Here is a 20,029-nt window from a genome sequence, read left to right as displayed (position 1 = left end):
GATTACAAGGGCTGGAATTTGCTCCCCAACACCGCAACTGGTTGCCCACTAACTGGTACATTGTACAGGTGGCCTTTGGCATGTACAGCTGTTAAAACAATCGTTGGAACGACCAGGCCAGAGGAGGTAGCGCTATGGCCTGGAGAATGTTTTTGTGGAATTCCTTGGGTGATCTTGTCATTCTCGAAGGCACAATAGTTAACACAAATATGCAGTTATCCTTGGGGACCATGTCCATCCTTACATGCAGTTCACAATGGCATCTACTAGCAGGACAGTGCAACGTTTTCACACAGCTCGTAGTGTAGATGTGTGGTTCAAAGAGCACCAGATGGACTTACCATATTCCCCTAGCCATGAGACTCTCTGAATGTAAACTGAGTCGAAACTAGTTGGGACCACCTCGCTCGATCTGTTCACGCCATGGATTCTCAACCAAAAATTAGTGCATCTGGCTATGGCGCTGGAGTCAGCATGGCTCCACATCCTGAGAGAACATTCCAAAATGTCACTGATTCCCTTCTTGCACATCTGTGCTGCGAAAAGTTGTTATTCAGGCTTTTGACCAGAGATCACATTATTGTGATTTGACCATGCATATTCTGTCAAAAACTCAACTTCGCTAAAGAAACTGTAAATTGCAACCTTTATAGACGGGTCCTTATAAGATAATGAGGATTCCACATGAAGGGAGTTATCTCTAAAACTGTCTTAAAACTAATAAAATTAAGGGACTGCATGCCCACCATGACGTTAAGAAATACTTGTATAAATGCTTAAATTATAATACATGACTTACCTGCCTGGTGGCATGAGAAGAAACCTTAATACCACATGTAAGAAAAATATATGAATGGTCAGATGGAATTATACGAGGTTAATACTCTCAGTAATTGACCATTCATTGGCAGAAGAAGACACTTTAAAAGTCCATTATATTTAAGCAAAGTTAGTCCTTGCTTACTGTTTACACATGTGAATGAACTACTTGCTAGGTCCTGCACAATCTACACGATTCAAATATTAACTGATGTATATAAGTGTATAAATATTAGCTGTAAGTAATGTACAGCATAAGACACAGCACCTAAGCACCTAAGTGCTGTGGTGATCAATGATGTAGATACATTTACCTATGCCCTGAATCAGAAGATTCATTACCTATGATTATCACATTAAAGTGAGCTCATAGTATCTCACGAAGATTAGCGTATTTGTGTTCAGAGAAGAAAATGAAGGAACTCATACAATGGTATGAGTAGATTCTTCACAGTGTAAAGAGTCACTTATAATACCCGCAGTACTGAGTAATTACCTGCATAATTTACTTTGTACTTATTTCCCAGGTTTTCTAGGACTAGTAAGAGACAGGTCTTGTTCAAGAAGAAAGTGCTTTGATTGGCAACCTGTTGTAAATATTGATCTGTCATGTTACTATTAGGTAGTCTTAAAATGATGAATTAGTATTAGTGATGTACAAAGTAATGTTTATATTAGCTTTAGAAATGGAAGCTGGCTTTGAATGAGCTCCTCACGACTTATGTGTTCTACTCAGCTTTGAGTATATGTCCTTATGCTTTCACTTTCCTTTTCTGTGTTTCACATAGGGATTTGGTTTAAGATTCTACGCAACGATTGAATTTTGTCCTATAAATAGAGAATGTTGGCCTGAACTGCACAAAATGTGATTGTTACACAGAGCAGGAGGATATAAAGTGACGCCTGATTCGTAATATGGAAAATACTGAATGATTGTAAGCCTACTTTTGCCATATATGCACTACGAATGTGCTTCCTAAAAAAACGTACACAGCTGTTCGCTAAACATACTGCCACACTATATTTTACTTGAGATCCTTGGGAAGAAAGAAAAGCGTGTACTATAAATAGTAAACTAATTACCTGTAATGCTCTGAACCATTTCTAGAGAAAAGATAACTGTGCTAGTGATATGTGGAATATGATAAACATGTGGATCCATATCAATTACAGTTTTTCAATCAAATTAGCTCTCTCTCAGGGCGTGTTGACATGGACCACAAAACTACAGTTCTAGTGCATAGTCTACAACGAATTAAGATGAACTAAGCAACTTACTAGCTGGTACTGGTATGGTGCACAATGATGATGTTATCTAAGTGTGTGGTACAACATTCGTTCTCAAGCTTCACAAACACTCACACTAAAGAATTCACAGTTGCAGTGTGCTAGGGTCAGTGGTACACTGGCGTTTCGAACTGTTCTGCAGGCAGGATACTAGTCGTGATTGTCACTGCAAATGTTAAGTGCAGTGTCATTGTTGAAATCAACTATGTTAAAAAAAAATGGTTCAAATGGCTCTGAGCATTATGGGACTCAACTGCTGTGGTCATCAGTCCCCTAGAACTTAGAACTACTTAAACCTAACTAACTTAAGGACATCACACACATCCATGCCCGAGGCAGGATTCGAACCTGTGACCGTAGCAGTCGTACGGTTCCGGACTGCGCGCCTAGAACCGCGAGACCACCACGGCCGGCGAAATCAACTATGTACTGGAAACAATATGATCTATCCCAGTAGAGTTGCTCACATCGTGCATGTTGTGAACAGTAATTACAAAAGTCATTACTGATTACTGAACTCGTTCATCATAAACTTTAGTTGTTTAAATCACATTGGTATGGACAATGAGTGATGCTTAATAAATGAAACATGATAAGAGTCCCCCCATGCTGAACAGGAATCCATGTAATATATTAAATTATATCCTGTTACTTATATTTACCTAAAATTTTAGTTGTGCTCTAAGAAGAACAATGAAATTATTTCGTTTATGATAACCTGATTAGGTCGCATATTTTGCTGTAGTAGTTCAGGGTAGGATTGTTTCATGTAACCTGGTAATGCCGAACTGTTTGAAGAACTTCAGACCCAAGGGGAAGTAAGCAGTTACCTTCCTCCTACAGTCTCAATCAATGACCTTCCTGTCCAGAACTTGATAATTAAGATTGAACCACCCACAGCTGACAACGTCTCGTGAACTTTATCTTTGGTCCATTACACTTGGTTATCTTCTGCTGCAACATTCCACCATTCCAACAACACAGCAACTCAAAACTAGAATGGGTATCGTCCAAGAAAAAATAAAAGAAACAATAACTTACTATTATTGTGACTGCTTGTGTTTGATTTTACTATATTGTCAACAGAAATAGTTGAAAATTAAGCAATGTATAAGACATTTGTTACAGCCAATGGCAAATTACAAAACTCAAACTGCTGAAGTGCAGTACATTAAAGTGTCAAATTGTCTGTTGGTTCCCATCTCGGGTTGTTCAGTTGACGTTTATTTGATCATTTTTATGATGTTACACCAGCACAAGTAGCTGGCATTGTCAAAGCCTCACCTTCCATTGCTGGTGGTAATGCTTTGACTATGCCAGCCACTTGTGCTGACGAAACGTCAGAAAAATCATCAAACAAACGTTGGCCGAAGAATGCAAGACAGAAGCTAACAGGCAGTTTGTCAACAAGTGGCCACTAAAGCCTTAACAATTTTGTACATTAAATTGTGCCAAGAATTGTAAATTGCATATTATGATGGCTTGTATTTCCAGAGAAGAGTAATTATCAAATTTTTAGTGTGTGCAGTGTAGTATGTTATTTAATTCTGGTAATATAAAATCACTTTTGTTACTTGTATAGTCGAAGTATGAAGGCCTTGTTACAGTAATCTTAGGTTTTCTGTTGACTATTTACAAGAATTCCTAACACTTGTTGAAGGCGACTGATGACCTCAGAAGTTAAGTCGTATAGTGCTCAGAGCCATTTGAACCATTAAAAAAAAAAACACTTGTTGATATAGCAACTTCATATTTGATTGAATGTTATTATGAAACTACAATAGCTGTATATCGACATTGTATTTAAAGAACAATTCTTAAATAATGTAGTTGAATTAACAAATGTTGTCTTAGTCACTCAAGGGGGCATTGTAATTGAATATGTTGTGATGTCAAAGATCAAATTATACTATGTATCTCTTTTGTCTTCTGTCTGTCTTTGTGGAAGCACACATTTCTTTGGTACTTGTAATTTTAGTAATAATAAAGATGATATTTATGTTCACTTATGCTTTTGATTAGTAGCTTTTTAGTCAGAACCCCTTCATTAATGATGTATTCAGAATTTATTTATCTTACTGCTATGGACTACAATGGGGCCCGCCTAGTTTGGTGATGTGTCGATTTAGGCCATCAGAGCATTATTGTATGCACATTTGCATTTTGTATAAGTCGAACTGTGCAATCTAATTTTCTCATTACAAAATCTGATTACTGTTTTTTTCCTATGCAAATCGTTTTGTTGCATTATATTCTATATTATCACGATTTGCCATCTCCAAATTTTTCTGCTCCCCCATGATGGCTCTGCACTTGACACTAAAAGAATTTCTGGGAAATGCAGGTAATGCACTAATCTTTGGCCAAGTAGTAGTTACAATACCGCTAACTAGTAAAGTTATAATTAGTGTTGTTCTTTAATGTGCACCTGCTGTGGTCACTGTGGTGTATCCCAGTTCTGAAGAATTGGCTTTCATAAAATTTAACTTCCACCATTTTATTACACATTCATTCTCATCTGCCCCTCTCTTTTTCGTGGAAGGCATTACAGCAACTCCTAATCTTGACAACCCTGTATTTGCAGTAATCATTGCCGTTTTTTTTGAAGCGTTCTCGCTTCCCACGCCCGGGTTCCCGTGTTCGATTCCCGGCGGGGTCAGGGATTTTCTCTGCCTCGTGATGGCTGGGTGTTGTGTGATGTCCTTAGGTTAGTTAGGTTTAAGTACTAAGTTCTAGGGGACTGATGACCATAGATGTTAAGTCCCATAGTGCTCAGAGCCTTCGTTTTTCTACATGCAAGACTACTCTGTAGACACACAATTAAGTTTATACTTGATGTTGACAAATTTCTATGTTTCAAAAACTTTTTTCCTATTTTCAGTTTGCATTTATTCCTACTGCACTTCAGCCATTATGAGTTATTTTGCTGCCTTGGAATTTAATTTCTTCAACATTGCTCAATTCATTTTACCACATCTCATTAATTTTATTTTTGTTGAAGTTCATCTTATAACCTATTTTGAAGACATAATCAGTTCCATTCAACTGTCCTTCCAAAACCTTTCCTATCTCTGATACAATTAGTCTGTAGTGAACTTCCCTCCGTTAGCTTATATTCTTATATGAATTTATTTTAAATATAATGTTTAAGAATGAATGATTGTATTGATCTTACTTTGTCGGTGGTTATGAGACTAGAATCATCTGTAATGATTTACACACACACACACACACACACACACACACACACACACACACACACACACGCTGCAGCTGCTCAGAGTGTGAAAACAATTAAATGAATACACCGAAAAAGCACAGAAAATTGCCTTGCATTTGTCACTGTAGGTGATTTAGCATTACATGAGCAAATGGTTTTGAAACGTTGTTGAAATTAATCTTTCGGTCAAATATGACTGATAAAGCTTGGCGTATGTGATGTCAACGGTATAAAATTGTTAGATTTGCCTGACATAAAATCGAGAGGAATTGCCAGTTCAAACATTCACGTAACGAAAAAGTATTGGAATGAAGTAATTCTTATTATTTGAGCATCCAGAATGAAAACACTCGACTCTGTTAACTAGTGCAGTATTTGTCTCCAAGTTAATTCTTTAATAGACCACTCACTGTTATCAAATATTGTGAAGTGAAATCAATTAAGTCAGAGCATTTTATTACATAAGCAAAAAAATTATTCCTTTGCACTTAAGAATAAAAATTAAACTGTAAAAATATAACATGTTTGTCAGTTGGAATAAAATGTTCCATCGAAATACAGTGGCAGTCACTAGTTCGCTTCTCTAGTAGACAGCATTTTTAGTAGGAAAACCAATAAGGTTTCTCTATACTATTTCTGGGTCCAAAGTCTTACAGGGTACAGCGTTTACTTCAAAATAAATATAACTGTAGAGTAGCCTTCTCCACTACTAATTCTTTAAAAAGTAGCATTATATATACTGGAAACCTACACTTCCCTTCTGCAGAATTCTGGTGTCCATAAAATTATTTGCGGCAATTGTCCTGCCTATTACATCTGCCAAACAGGCCGAGCTATCTGGACAAGATATAAGGAACAACTTCTCAGCAAAAAAAAAAAAGGGCACCAATGTTCACAATTCAACTTTTGCTTGTTATCTGTTAATCACAGGACATAATCCTAAAGATGTAAGAGACAGCCAGATCTTGCACTCAGAGAAAAAAGGCTTTAGGCTTAACATCTTAGAAGAGCTAGAGATTTTTAAACACCTATCTCTGAAGGACAGTCTCATTCTTAATGAACACTTGCAATTATGCAACAAAAACTTTTTTCAAGGTATGGAGCCGCTAATTAAAAATGGTCTGAATGGTAATACTCTCCTCAATGTAGACACTTTAAAATCTTTTTCTTTTCCTTTTTTGTATTTTCTATGTACATTTTTTAACTATATTTCTTTTGTAAAATAAGGCCGTCACGGTATGTTGTAATTTTCATGCACTGCTTCCTGTTGTTGTCTGTAATGTTAAATTGTCTATGCAGTGCCTCATTTGCTTTTGTCTGTAGTTCGATCACTTCTTGCTAGATGGCGCGAATCTGTTTTCGTGTCCAACACATGACTGCCTTTGCCTGTTAGCTGCCTAGTGTGACGGTAGAGGCGGTTTGATGCAGTTCTTGGCCCTAAGCGACCTAGTGACTGCCACTGTATTTCTATGGAACATTTTATTCCAGTTGACAAACACAGTATATTTTTACATTTTAATTTTTATTCTTGTGATAATTTCAATTTGACAAGAGCATTTTTGCTCATATGTTTCTCACCTATGGTATGATTACATGTAAGTACGCTGTTTGTACATTTAATAGAAGTAATCCTATTAAGTACATTGGATTTTTGAGCCATGTCGTTATATTTTCTAGGTAATGTTATGCAAATTTTATTCTGATGAATACCACCTTAATGCTGTCGGAACCATGGTCAACTTGACAACAATTTTATGCAGCCAAGGTGGCTATACATACATTCTGTAATTAAATATAAAGCTATTAGCGGTTTATATGCGAGATCAAGCAATAATCTGCGACAGTTAATTGCTGTTAGAAAAGTCTTATTTATTTACTTAATAACTCAAGAAGAGCAGATTTTCAAAAAGGAACAATGTAGAATAATATTTCAACTATTGAATTACGTTCTGAAATTAAGCACAAAGTAATATATTTACAATACATCTGTTTCCGTTTTTCAATCTGTAAAAGCGACAGGGATGCTATTACAACAACTTACAACAGCTTGCTTCTTATACAGTGAGACAAAAGAAAGTTAGTAATTTTCTTTCTGGTGGCAATTTATATCTTTTTACGCCAGAGAAGTTGATGAGTTTATTCAAAGCAAATATTGTCATCTACTACTCTTTATACATTTTATATGTTGTGGATGTACTGTATTGGCTTTCATTTCACACTTCACCTTATCTTCACAACATGACCCTGTTTCCTATTTTATCTCTGTGGATCCCATAAAACAGAGATGGCACAAGTCTCAACAGCAGAAGTAAAAATTTTCGTATTTTCTCACTGAATGCAAACTGCGTTTTCAAATTTCCCCCTTATGCTAATTTCCTATTTGTTTAATATACAGATTGAATAATATAGGAGACACTGTGTAACTCCCTTCTCACCTGCTGCTTTCTATTTAGGTCTTGTGACTCATAACTGCTATCTAGGTATGTACAAATTTTTGTTGAAGTTAGAGTTGACTAAGTCTTTGCAGATGACAGAGAGAGACGGGATACACAAACCTGGATTTGACAATTTTCACAATACTGGAGAAGGAGACTGCCCATTGACTAGCTGAAGAGAATGGTTCACGCAAATTATGGAAGCTTCTGTTCCTCTTGAATATTAACCACTGTAATGCTTTGATTATGTAAACTTTGGGTTACTACAGACTGTCCTGCGATGGTACCTATACAGGTGGTACTTGTGGCTCAATATAGTAGTAGGTTTGAGCCATATACATCTGCTTTCATGTGCAACAGCTAAACTCGTTATGAAATAGTTAGGCCTATGATCTTGCAGTCTAGTTATCTAAGTATTTGCATGTAACACGAATTATTAAAACAAAAAGGTTGCATTAAAACTGAATAATAATAAAAAATACTGAAAAGGATTTTATACCAATGAATAATTTATGCAGACAACACCAAATGGTTTACATTGAACAAATTGATTAATTCAGCTAGTGAAAACATAGAAATTGCTAGGAAAGGTGGTCCAACACTAAATTACTAAAACATAAATGCAGTTAAGCTTGTGTATATGTAATTAGGATGGTAGCAGAAATCCTAAACTCTGTGTAAGTATTCCTGGTTCCTGAAAAACAGGGTTCCATTCTGTTAACTAAATACCTTATTTGCCAACTCATGATTACTTAAAGTTCACTTATGGCAATCAACACATTAACACACAAATACTCAAGTAGATTCTCATATTCTGTCCAATACAAATTCCAAAAGGACAACTGAAATAATTTAAGTTCAGTTTGCACATCATCTAATACTCATGAAAGTTTGAAGTTCCCATCAGTTCTCAAAATCTACGTCCAACATCAAAAGGAAATTTTTATAAGGAAAAAACGAATGTTAAAATATTTCTACAATCCCTTGGCGCACAGAAACCAGCACTTTACCACACTACCATGTCCGCAATGTGTTAACTGAAGTTTGCCTTGTACCAAATTTGACTACCAAATCCTCTCATAGCTTAATGCACAGTACTTCCAAACTCAACTCCTCAAAAACTTCCTTGCTCCCAAAAGGTATTCCGAATGCTCAAGTGCCCCTCCACTCGCATAAATGGGAACATTCACTCCCCCATCAAAATAGCATCATTTACTTAAAATATATACACTGAGGTGACAAAGTAATGGGATATCTCCTAATTTTGTGTCCCACCTCCTTTTGCCAGTCGTAGTGCAGTGACTCGACATGACATGGACTCAAAAAGTTATTAGAAGTCCACTGCAGAAATATTGAGCCATGTCTTCTCCACTTGATGGAATTCATGTCAGGTGATCTTGTGGCCAAATCATTCACTTGAGTCGTCCAGAGTATTCTTCAAACCAATCACAAACAATTGTGGTCTGGTGACAATTCCATTGTTGTTTGGGAACATGATGTCTATGAATGGTTGCAAATCGTCTCCAAGTAGCACAATGTAATCATATCCAGTAAATGATCAGTTCAATTGGACCAGAGCACCTATTCCATTCTATGTAAACACAGGCCACACCATTATTGAACCACCACCAGCTTGCATATTGCCTTTTTGTCAACTTGGGCCCATGGTTTCGTGGGGTCTGAGACACACTCGAACCCTACTATCAGTTCTTATCTATTGAAAGCCGGACTCTTTTGACGAGGCTATGGTTTTCCAGTCATTTATTATCCAAACAATAGGGTCACAAACCAGGAGAGGTGCTGCAGGCGTCATCGTGCTGTTAGCAAAGGTACTTGCGACAGTTGTCTGCTACCATAGCCCATTAACACCAGATTTCAGCCTGCTGTCCAAACGAATACAATCCTCGTATGTCCCGCATTGATTTCTGCAGTTATTTCGCGCACTGTTGCTTGTCTGTTTGCACTGACAACTCTGCACAAACACTGCTACTCTCAGTCGTTAATTGAAAGCTGTCAACCGATGCATTGTCCATGGTGAGAGGTGATATTCTCGGCACACTCTTCACACTGTGGATCTCGGAATATTGAATTCCCTAACGCTTTCTGAAACGGAATGTCACGTACATAGCTGTCACTACCATGCCATATTCAAAGTGTATTAATTTCCATCATGTGGCCATAATCACATTGGAAACCATTTCACATAAATCATATGAGTACAAATGACAGCTGTGCCAATGCACTGCCCTTTCATGCTTTGAGTATGCGTCATACTGCCATCTGTATATGTGCAGGTCGCTTTTCCATGACCTTTGTCAGTCAGTGTAGAATGGAATACCATTTGCATAGAAATACCGTTACAAACTAAACATATGGCTTAAATGGAAGATCATTTTCTGCTGGTTGTATAGAACCAAACACTATATACTCTACATATTAAAAAATAGAAAACTATTTAAACAAAGATCTAGTCCATATGTACTTAAAACAAATAATAAAGAGTATTAAAACATATGAAAATATAAACTTGACCTACTCAGCTCCTGCATCTTTTTCATCCTGACTCTAGTGATGATATTAAAGCTTTGGATAATTTACCATTTTCAACTTACAAATATTTTATTATTAGTCAAGTTAACTTTTATGTAAATAAATCAGGAACGTTAATAATTTAAATAAATGTAACATGGTAATGTATGGTGAGACCTGAGAATTGCCATGCTCCTTTTATTTGCAGTACAACTGTGAAGAATCAGATGGTCTGATAAATTTATGTAATAAAAAGATACTAACACGAAATAAGACAATTAATACAACATTTATAATTGTTTATTGTTCATGGATGTCAGTCAGAGTCCTAAGGTAATGTCCAATATACTGTTTAATAAACATGAAGCATTCATCAGTTATTAGTTTTCAATAATTGTTGTAAGGATATTTATTTATTGTGTTCATCAAATATCTTTAGTTCTGTGCTCTGTATAACACGAATGTCTCAGTGCCATGGGCACACTGATGCAGTTGGATTTGTGCTGTGATGATACTGAATAATTATAGAATTAAAAGTGTTTAAATACTATCATCCTCCATCACATAGCAAAACTGCCATTGTACCAGTCACATAAAACTCAAAGCATGCTGGCTCCTAAGCCAGCTGCTTCCTTATTCTTGGAAAAACACACCTAGTATTCACTGACAACTGCTCTCCAACCAGCACACTTGCTTGGCTGTAAATCCCCCTGCCACTGTCTTCAGCTTTGGCCTTCCTTAGACAAAACTATTCTTGCCTTTCACATCACAAAACTTTAATCTGGCTGACAACTTGTCAGTGTACAGGTTTCCTTACAGCCCGTAAATACATCTGCTGATTCATACCCTGAAATTTCTAGTCACTTCTTTTCTTCTTTCATAGTCAATTTTTCTTCAGTAGGTAATGGTTATAATAATCTTACAGAATTAATATACACTTACAGAAAAAAATCCCTTCATCAAAAAATAATTAAAGTAGACAAATGAAATTTTGGGAATGCATTTGTCTAGGTAACAGATTTAAGAGATTAACTTTGCAAGATCGTAGGTTAATGTAAGCACGAAACACATCATTTCAAATGTGAAATGTTATTACATTAATGACCGGTGTCACCATCAGAATGTTGAATGGAAGCATGTAAGTGTGTATCCATTGTATAGTATGGGTGCTGGATGTCAGTTTCTGGGTTGTAGTTCCATGCCTACTGCACTTGGTTAGTCAATACAGGAACAGTGGCGTTTGGGGATGTCCCATATGTACTGAATTAGAGAGAGATCTGACGATAAAGGTGAACAAGGCAACATGTTGACACTCTGCTGAGCATGTTTGGTTACAACAACAGTATATGGGTGAGGGCTATCCTGTTGGAAAATACTCCCAGGAATGCTGTTCATGAATGGTTGCACAACAGGTTGAATCACCAGATTGAAATTTGCATCCAGGCTCTATAGGACAATACAAAATCACATGCCAGATCATAACTCCAAGTGTTGATCCAGTGTGGCCAGTATGCAGACTGGTTGGTTGCTGCCGTTAATTGGCCTCCTGTAACCAACAAATGGTAATCACTGGGACCAAGGCATAACCAGCTTTAATCAGAAAACACAGCAGACCTCCGCTCTGTCCTCCAATGGCCTCTCACTCACTCACTGAAGCCTCAAATGGTGATGGGTTAGGGTCAGTGGAATGCATGCAACAGGACATCTGTCTTGGAGCTGTCCTTCAAAAAACAAATTTTTTAACAGTTGTGTCACTGAGGTGCTAACTGCTGCCCCAATTGCTGCTGCAGATGCCATATGAAACTCTAGAACCATACCCCAAACATGATGGTTTCCTTCTTGGTAGAGCCATGTGGCCATCAGGAGCCCGGTCTTCTTGTGACTGTATATGCTCGTGACAACTGTTGTGGGTTATCACGTACAGTGGCTGCATTCCTACCACGTCTTTCTGTAACATCACTGAAGGACCATCCAGCTTGTCATAGCACTATCTCATGACCTCATTGAGGTTTAGATATTGTTGTCTTTGTCGCTTAAAAACATCCTTGACTAACATCAACTCACTGCATTCAATCTTAAAGGTAACTAGTGCTAACATTACAGTATGTATTTAAAGTAAACATCATTTGTATCCTCACTACTAGCACCACTCCTATGCGACTGTCGCGAAATCTGCATAGACACCATCTTTCAGATGAAGAAACACGCCTACCATTTATGTTGTAAACTGCAACATGGCCCATTCAGTAGTCATAAGGGTTTGTCACAAAGGAACATGCGCTAGTGCATGATCCTCTTCGCAGACCACAAGGCTGTTTTCAGTTGTCAGTGCATCCCATCATAGACAGAAATTAACAAATGCCCCTGGTGCAATCCTCAATTGTTTTTCGTTTAAAATAAAAAATAGTACATGGGAATGACAGGTATTTACCTTCATTTGCTGAAAAAGGTCAGGAAATCATGTTTAGAAATTGGAAATGTTTGATGCCTACAGTAAACGTTTACTGAAAATGTCTCCACTTTTTTTATTCGTAAATTGAAATGATCTAACCACTTCTGTTAAACTCTCATTATGGAGGAAGACTTTTTGTCTTTTTATGCTGTTCAGTTGTGAATGTTGATAGCTAAATGCAACAGTTTCTCGTTACTTTGAATTCTAGGTAAACTGTTATACTTTCATAGTATTAATAATCATTGTCTCATGTTCATTTCATTAAATAAAATCCATTGGTTAAAAAATGCTAAGCAGGAGTGAAAGAAGGAAAAAAGTTGTAGATAATTTGTATCTGTAGATTTGCATCAGTTCAGGAGAAACTGAGCATGACTTTTATAGGCAATGATGGGCGTTCTGCCCTTGAAGGAACCTGCAGCAAATGCTTGTTCCTTAAAAGCCAATTCACAGTGTCTAGAAAGGCAAGTCAAAACCATCCACAATGCATTTCAGATGGTGGCATTCGCGCTGATTTCTGGTGGACCTTCATCTCACATCATGTCAAAGTTTCTTGGGATCAAAGTAGAGATGGCCGCATTGTCTCCTACACAGGACATTAACACATTCTCACCTCACAAACTCATATTTTAGCCGTAGTTCTTGTGCTGTTGTTTCTTCTCATTATTAAATTTATTTTTCGTGGCAAATCGCAAATTCTTCATGATGTCTTGGATATGTTTCCATTGAGTTATCGTCCACAAGTAAGGTCAGATAGCTGAGAGCGAAAAATTATTTGGGTTTTACAGTAGCAGAACAGAGCTGACATCTATTCTGCACAAAGAAACGATGAATAAGCGACAAACAGGCTGTATTTATTCCCTTATAAATATTGTTTGATAAATTTGTATGTATATTTTTCCTTAGGAAAAAGGAAGGAAGATTGGGTTTAATGTCCCATTGACATCGAGGTCATTAGAGATGGAGGACAAATTCGGAGCATGTCAGGGATGGCAAAGGAAATCGGCTGTTACCCTTTCAAAGTGACCATTCCAGCATTTGCCTGGAGCAATTTGAGGAAATAATGGGAAACCAGAGTCTTGAGGGCCAGATGCGGGTTTGAACTGTCACCCTCCCAAATGGGAATCCAGTGTCCTAACCACTTTGACACCTCGCTGGGTATATTTTTCCTTGCTAGCAAATAAATGTCATTGTTTTGAAATGTTGTTTTGCATCTCAGCACTTTATCACTCAAAACTTTTTGAGAACATGTCATAAATTTGCTTTGGCCATTAATGAAGTCCACCATTGTGACTTCCTCAACCCCTACACTATACTCTGACTTTTTGTATCATGAATGGGAACTCATAACTTCACTTTCACCGTTTGGCATTGGGCTAATAGAATTGATATGACATGACAGAAAGTGTAAATACATCCTGATGTGACAGTGCCATGATGTGACATGATGGCCAGTATGAACAGGCCTTAAGCTGCGTTTCTGCAGGCACGGATTTCTCATGAGAGAGCTTTCTAACTGCAAAGTAAGAGGTACTGAATATTGTGGTTAAGTTTCTGTATTTGCCATAGTGCCAAATATTCTTCTTTTCTGAGTTATTGACCCATCTTCAAGCATTTGATGCGCAGTTGACATTGTTTAGCTGCATAATTAGTCGTTCATTTGGAACATTTTAAAAGGATATATATGGTTTATACTAGACATATTCAAAAGCTGTTAAATATAAAATCGTCCAGCGGAACACTCTATAGTAAATTGATTTCTTAGGATGGCTAGGATGTGTGGCTGCTGTGTACGGACGCAGGAGGAGCTGGCCACTCTTCGCGAACAGCTGAGCGTGTTGATGTCCGCGGTCAGCCGTCTTCAGGCTGCTGCCTCGGAGTGTAGCGGCAGTGGGGAGTCTGGTGCGTCGCAAGGTACACCCCAGGTGTTACATTCTTCACCCACTGTCCCTGCTGTCGAGACATCTTCGCGGGTACCGGGCGCGTTTGGGCCACCCTCTCCCCAAGGGGAGTGGCGGGTTCAGCGGCGTTCGCGGCGCACGAGGCGGAGGGTCAATGTGGAGGCTGGCCGTGTGGCATCGCCCGCTCTGCCTGTGAGTGGACATGTGGCTGCTCCTTCAGCAAGGTCCGAGCAGGCACACGGGGGGAGGGGTTTATTAGTTATTGGGAGCTCCAACGCTAGGCGGGTGATGGAGCCCCTTAGGGAAATAGCGGAAAGGTCGGGGAAGAAGGCCAGTGTTCACTCTGTCTGCTTGCCGGGGGGTCTCATCCGAGATGTGGAGGAGGCCCTACCGGCGGCGATAGAGAGCACTGGGTGCACCCGACTGCAAATTGTTGCTCATGTCGGCACCAATGACTCTTGCCGTCTGGGTTCAGAGGTAATCCTCAGTTCGTACAGGCGGTTGGCGGAGTTGGTGAAGGTGGAAAGCCTCGCTCGCGGGGTGGAATCAGAGCTAACTATTTGTAGTATCGTTCCGAGAACCGATCGCGGTCCTCTGGTTTGGAGCCGAGTGGATGGCTTAAACCAGAGGCTCAGACGATTCTGCGGAGAGCTGGGGTGCAAATTTCTCGACCTCCGCTATCGGGTGGAGAAATGTAGGGTCCCCCTGAATAGGTCAGGCGTGCACTACACGCCGGAAGCGGCTACGAGGGTAGCGGAGTACGTGTGGAGTGCACATGGGGTTTTTTTAGGTTAGAGAATTCCCTCCCTAGGCCCGACAAGACGCCTCCTGAGACGCGGCAAGGCAGGAGTAGGCAAAATGCAACAAGGAATAACAATATTAATGTGCTAATAGTAAACTGCAGGAGCGTCTATAGAAAGGTCCCAGAACTGCTCTCATTAATAAACGGTCACAACGCCCATATAGTACTAGGAACAGAAAGTTGGCTGAAACCAGACGTAAACAGTAATGAAATCCTAAACTCTGATTGGAATGTATACCGCAGAGATAGGCTGGACAGTGAAGGGGGAGGCGTGTTTATAGCGATAAGAAGTGCAATAGTATCGAAGGAAATTGAGGGAGATTCGAATTGTGAAATGATTTGGGTGAACGTCACGGTTAAAGCAGGCTCAGACATGGTAATTGGATGTCTCTATAGGCCCCCGGGCTCAGCAGCTGTTGTGGCTCAGCACCTGAAGAATAATTTGGAAAATATTTCGAGTAGATTTCCCCACCATGTTATAGTTCTGGGTGGAGATTTTAATTTGCCGGATATAGACTGGGAGACTCAAACGTTCATAACGGGTGGCAGGGACAAAGAATCCAGTGAAATATTTTTAAGTGCTTTATCTGAAAACTACCTTGAGCAGTTAAACAGAAAACCGACTCGTGGCGATAATATATTAGACCTTCTGGTGACAAACAGACCCGAACTATTTGAATCAGTTAATGCAGAACAGGGAATCAGCGATCATAAAGCGGTTACTGCGTCGATGATTTCAGCCGTAAATAGAAATATTAAAAAAGGTAGGAAGATTTTTCTGTTTAGCAAAAGTGACAAAAAGCAGATTACAGAGTACCTGATGGCTCAACACAAAAGTTTTGTCTCAAGTGCAGATAGTGTTGAGGATCAGTGGACAAAGTTCAAAACCATCGTACAATATGCGTTAGATGAGTATGTGCCAAGCAAGATCGTAAGAGATGGAAAAGAGCCACCGTGGTACAACAACCGAGTTAGAAAACTGCTGCGGAAGCAAAGGGAACTTCACAGCAAACATAAACATAGCCAAAGCCTTGCAGACAAACAAAAATTACGCGAAGCGAAATGTAGTGTGAGGAGGGCTATGCGAGAGGCTTTCAATGAATTCGAAAGTAAAGTTCTATGTACTGACTTGGCAGAAAATCCTAAGAAATTTTGGTCCTATGTCAAAGCGGTAGGTGGATCAAAACAAAATGTCCAGACACACTGTGACCAAAATGGTACTGAAACAGAGGATGACAGACTAAAGGCCGAATTACTAAATGTCTTCTTCCAAAGCTGTTTCACAGAGGAAGACTGCACTGTGCTTCCTTCTCTAGATTGTCGCACAGTTGACAAAATGGTAGATATCGAAGTAGACGACAGAGGGATAGAGAAACAATTAAAATCGCTCAAAAGAGGAAAGGCCGCTGGTCCTGATGGGATACCAGTTCGATTTTACACAGAGTACGCGAAGGAACTTGCCCCCCTTCTTGCAGCGGTGTACCGTAGGTCTCTAGAAGAGCGAAGCGTTCCAAAGGATTGGAAAAGGGCACAGGTCATCCCCGTTCTCAAGAAGGGACGTCGAACAGATGTGCAGAACTATAGACCTATATCTCTAACGTCGATCAGTTGTAGAATTTTGGAACACGTATTATGTTCGAGTATAATGTCTTTTCTGGAGACTAGAAATCTACTCTGTAGGAATCAGCATGGGTTTCGAAAAAGACGATCGTGTGAAACCCAGCTCGCGCTATTCGTCCACGAGACTCAGAGGGCCTTAGACACGGGTTCACAGGTGGATGCCGTGTTTCTTGACTTCCGCAAGGCGTTTGACACAGTTCCCCACAGTCGTTTAATGAACAAAGTAAGAGCATACGGACTATCAGATCAATTGTGTGATTGGATTGAGGAGTTCCTAGATAACAGAACGCAGCACGTCATTCTCAATGGAGAGAAGTCTTCCGAAGTAAGAGTGATTTCAGGTGTGCCGCAGGGGAGTGTCATAGGACCGTTGCTGTTCACAATATACATAAATGACCTGGTGGATGACATCGGAAGTTCACTGAGGCTTTTTGCAGATGATGCTGTGGTGTATCGAGAGGTTGCAACAATGGAAAATTGTACTGAAATGCAGGAGGATCTGCAGCTAATTGACGCATGGTGCACGGAATGGCAATTGAATCTCAATGTAGACAAGTGTAATGTGATGCGAATACATAGAAAGATAGGTCCCTTATCATTTAGCTACAAAATAGCAGGTCAGCAACTGGAAGCAGTTAATTCCATAAATTATCTGGGAGTACGCATTAGGAGTGATTTAAAATGGAATGATCATATAAAGTTGATAATCGGTAAAGCAGATGCCAGACTGAGATTCATTGGAAGAATCCTAAGGAAATGCAATCCGACAACAAAGGAAGTAGGTTACAGTACACTTGTTCGCCCAATGCTTGAATACTGCTCAGCAGTGTGGGATCCGCACCAGGTAGGGTTGATAGAAGAGATAGAGAAGATCCAACGGAGAGCAGCGCGCTTCGTTACAGGATCATTTAGTAATTGCGAAAGCGTTACGGAGATGATAGATAAACTCCAGTGGAAGACTCTGCAGGAGAGACGCTCAGTAGCTCGGTACAGGCTTTTGTTAAAGTTTCGAGAACATACCTTCACCGAAGAGTCAAGCAGTATATTGCTCCCTCCTACGTATATCTCGCGAAGAGACCATGAGGATAAAATCAGAGAGATTAGAGCCCACACAGAAGCATACCGACAATCCTTTCCACGTACAATACGAGACTGGAATAGAAGGGAAAACCGATAGAGGTACTCAGGGTACCCTCCGCCACACACCGTCAGGTGGCTTGCGTAGTAAGGATGTAGATGTAGATATAAACTTCATCATTATTCTCATATAAAAAAAAATAAATAAATAAAAAAAGATAAAAAAAGGAGAAACAGTATGTGTGACACAATGCACATGCTGAGAAAAACATTTCAAGCAACTGAATGAGATGTGCTTGATACGTGGTAATCATTAAGTATACATGCATTATGAAAACAAATCACAATAGTCTGAACTAAAAAAAAAGTTTTAAGAAAAGCTCAGATAATATACTGGTCACATCATACAGCCATTTAATAGATTAGATCATTTTATTACATACTTTAAATTCATTTTGTTCAAGCATCCTTTTTGTAATATTTCTGAAGACAAGCAGTGATACACTGTGCGCTGTAGATGGTAACATACTATGAGGGTCACTCCAAAAGAAATGCACACTATTTTTGTAAAAGTACAGTTTTCATTCTGCATGTGTGAGAGTTTTAGATCCTTCCCGCTTGTTTTCAAACTTAGTTCAACCTGTTCCCCTGAATGGCGCCGTCACAGCGTGTCTTCAAGATGGTTTCTACACTTGACGTTCGTCAGAAGCAACGTGCTGCCATAGAATTCCTGTGCTGTGAAAACGAGACAGTGGGAAACTTTCACAAGAGGTTGAAAAAGGTGTATTGGGATGCTGCTGTCGATCGCAGTACAGTTAGTTGGTGGGCAAGCACGTTAAGTGATGAAAACGGGCACAGCAATATTGAGGACTGTCCTTGCAGTGGCAGGCCTCATACTGCAAACACTCCGGACAATGTGCAGAGAGTTAACGAATTGGTGACTGCTGACAGACGCATTACAGTGAACGAATTGACATGGTACTTTGGGATAGGGGAAGGAAGTGTTTGCAGAATACTGAAAGTGTTGGCTTTAAAAAAAGTTTGTGCCTGGTGGGTTCCCAGGATGTTGACAGTGGCTCACAAAGAAACAAGAAAAACGGTATGCAGCAAACTTTTGGAACCGTATGAGAATGGTGGAGATGAGTTTCTTGGAAGAATTGTGACAGTTGATGAAACATGGCTCCATCATTTTTCATCAGAGACGAAGAGGCAATCAATGGAGTGGCATCATGCAAATTCACCCAAGAAAAAATATTCAAAACCACACCTTCTACTGGAAAAGTTATGGCTACGGTGTTTTTCTGTTCTGAAGGACTCTTGCTTGTGGACATCATACCAAGTTGAACCACTATAAATTCTGATGCATATGTGACAACATTGAAGAAACTTCAAGCTCGACTGAGTCGTGTTCGACCACATCGGCAAAAGCAGGATGTTTTGCTGTTGCACAACAATGCACGGCCACATGACAGTCAAAAAACTATGGAAGCGATCACAAAACTCGGATGGACAACACTGAAGCACCTGCCTTACAGTCCTGACCTGGCTCCATGTGACTATCATTTCTTTGGGAAACTGGAAGACTCTCTTCGTGGAACAAGGATTGAAGATGATGACTCCCTTGTGCACACTGCCAAACAGTGGCTCCAGCAGATTGGTCCAGAATTTTACCGTGTGGGTATACAGGCACTGGTTCCAAGATGGCGTAAGGCAGTTGAGCGGGATGAAAATTATGCGGAGAAATGAAAATATCGCTCCTAAAGGATGTATCTACACATCGTAAAACTTACAAACATGTAGAATAAAAGATGGATTTTTTTAAAAAATAGTGTGCATTTCTTTTGTAGTGACCCTCATAAATAACTGTATCCCTTTGAGTGTGCAGCTATT

The sequence above is a fragment of the Schistocerca gregaria genome, chromosome 3 (assembly GCF_023897955.1).
Source record: "Schistocerca gregaria isolate iqSchGreg1 chromosome 3, iqSchGreg1.2, whole genome shotgun sequence".
NCBI lineage: Eukaryota > Metazoa > Arthropoda > Insecta > Orthoptera > Acrididae > Schistocerca > Schistocerca gregaria.
Note: the sequence above shows the minus strand (reverse complement) of the source record.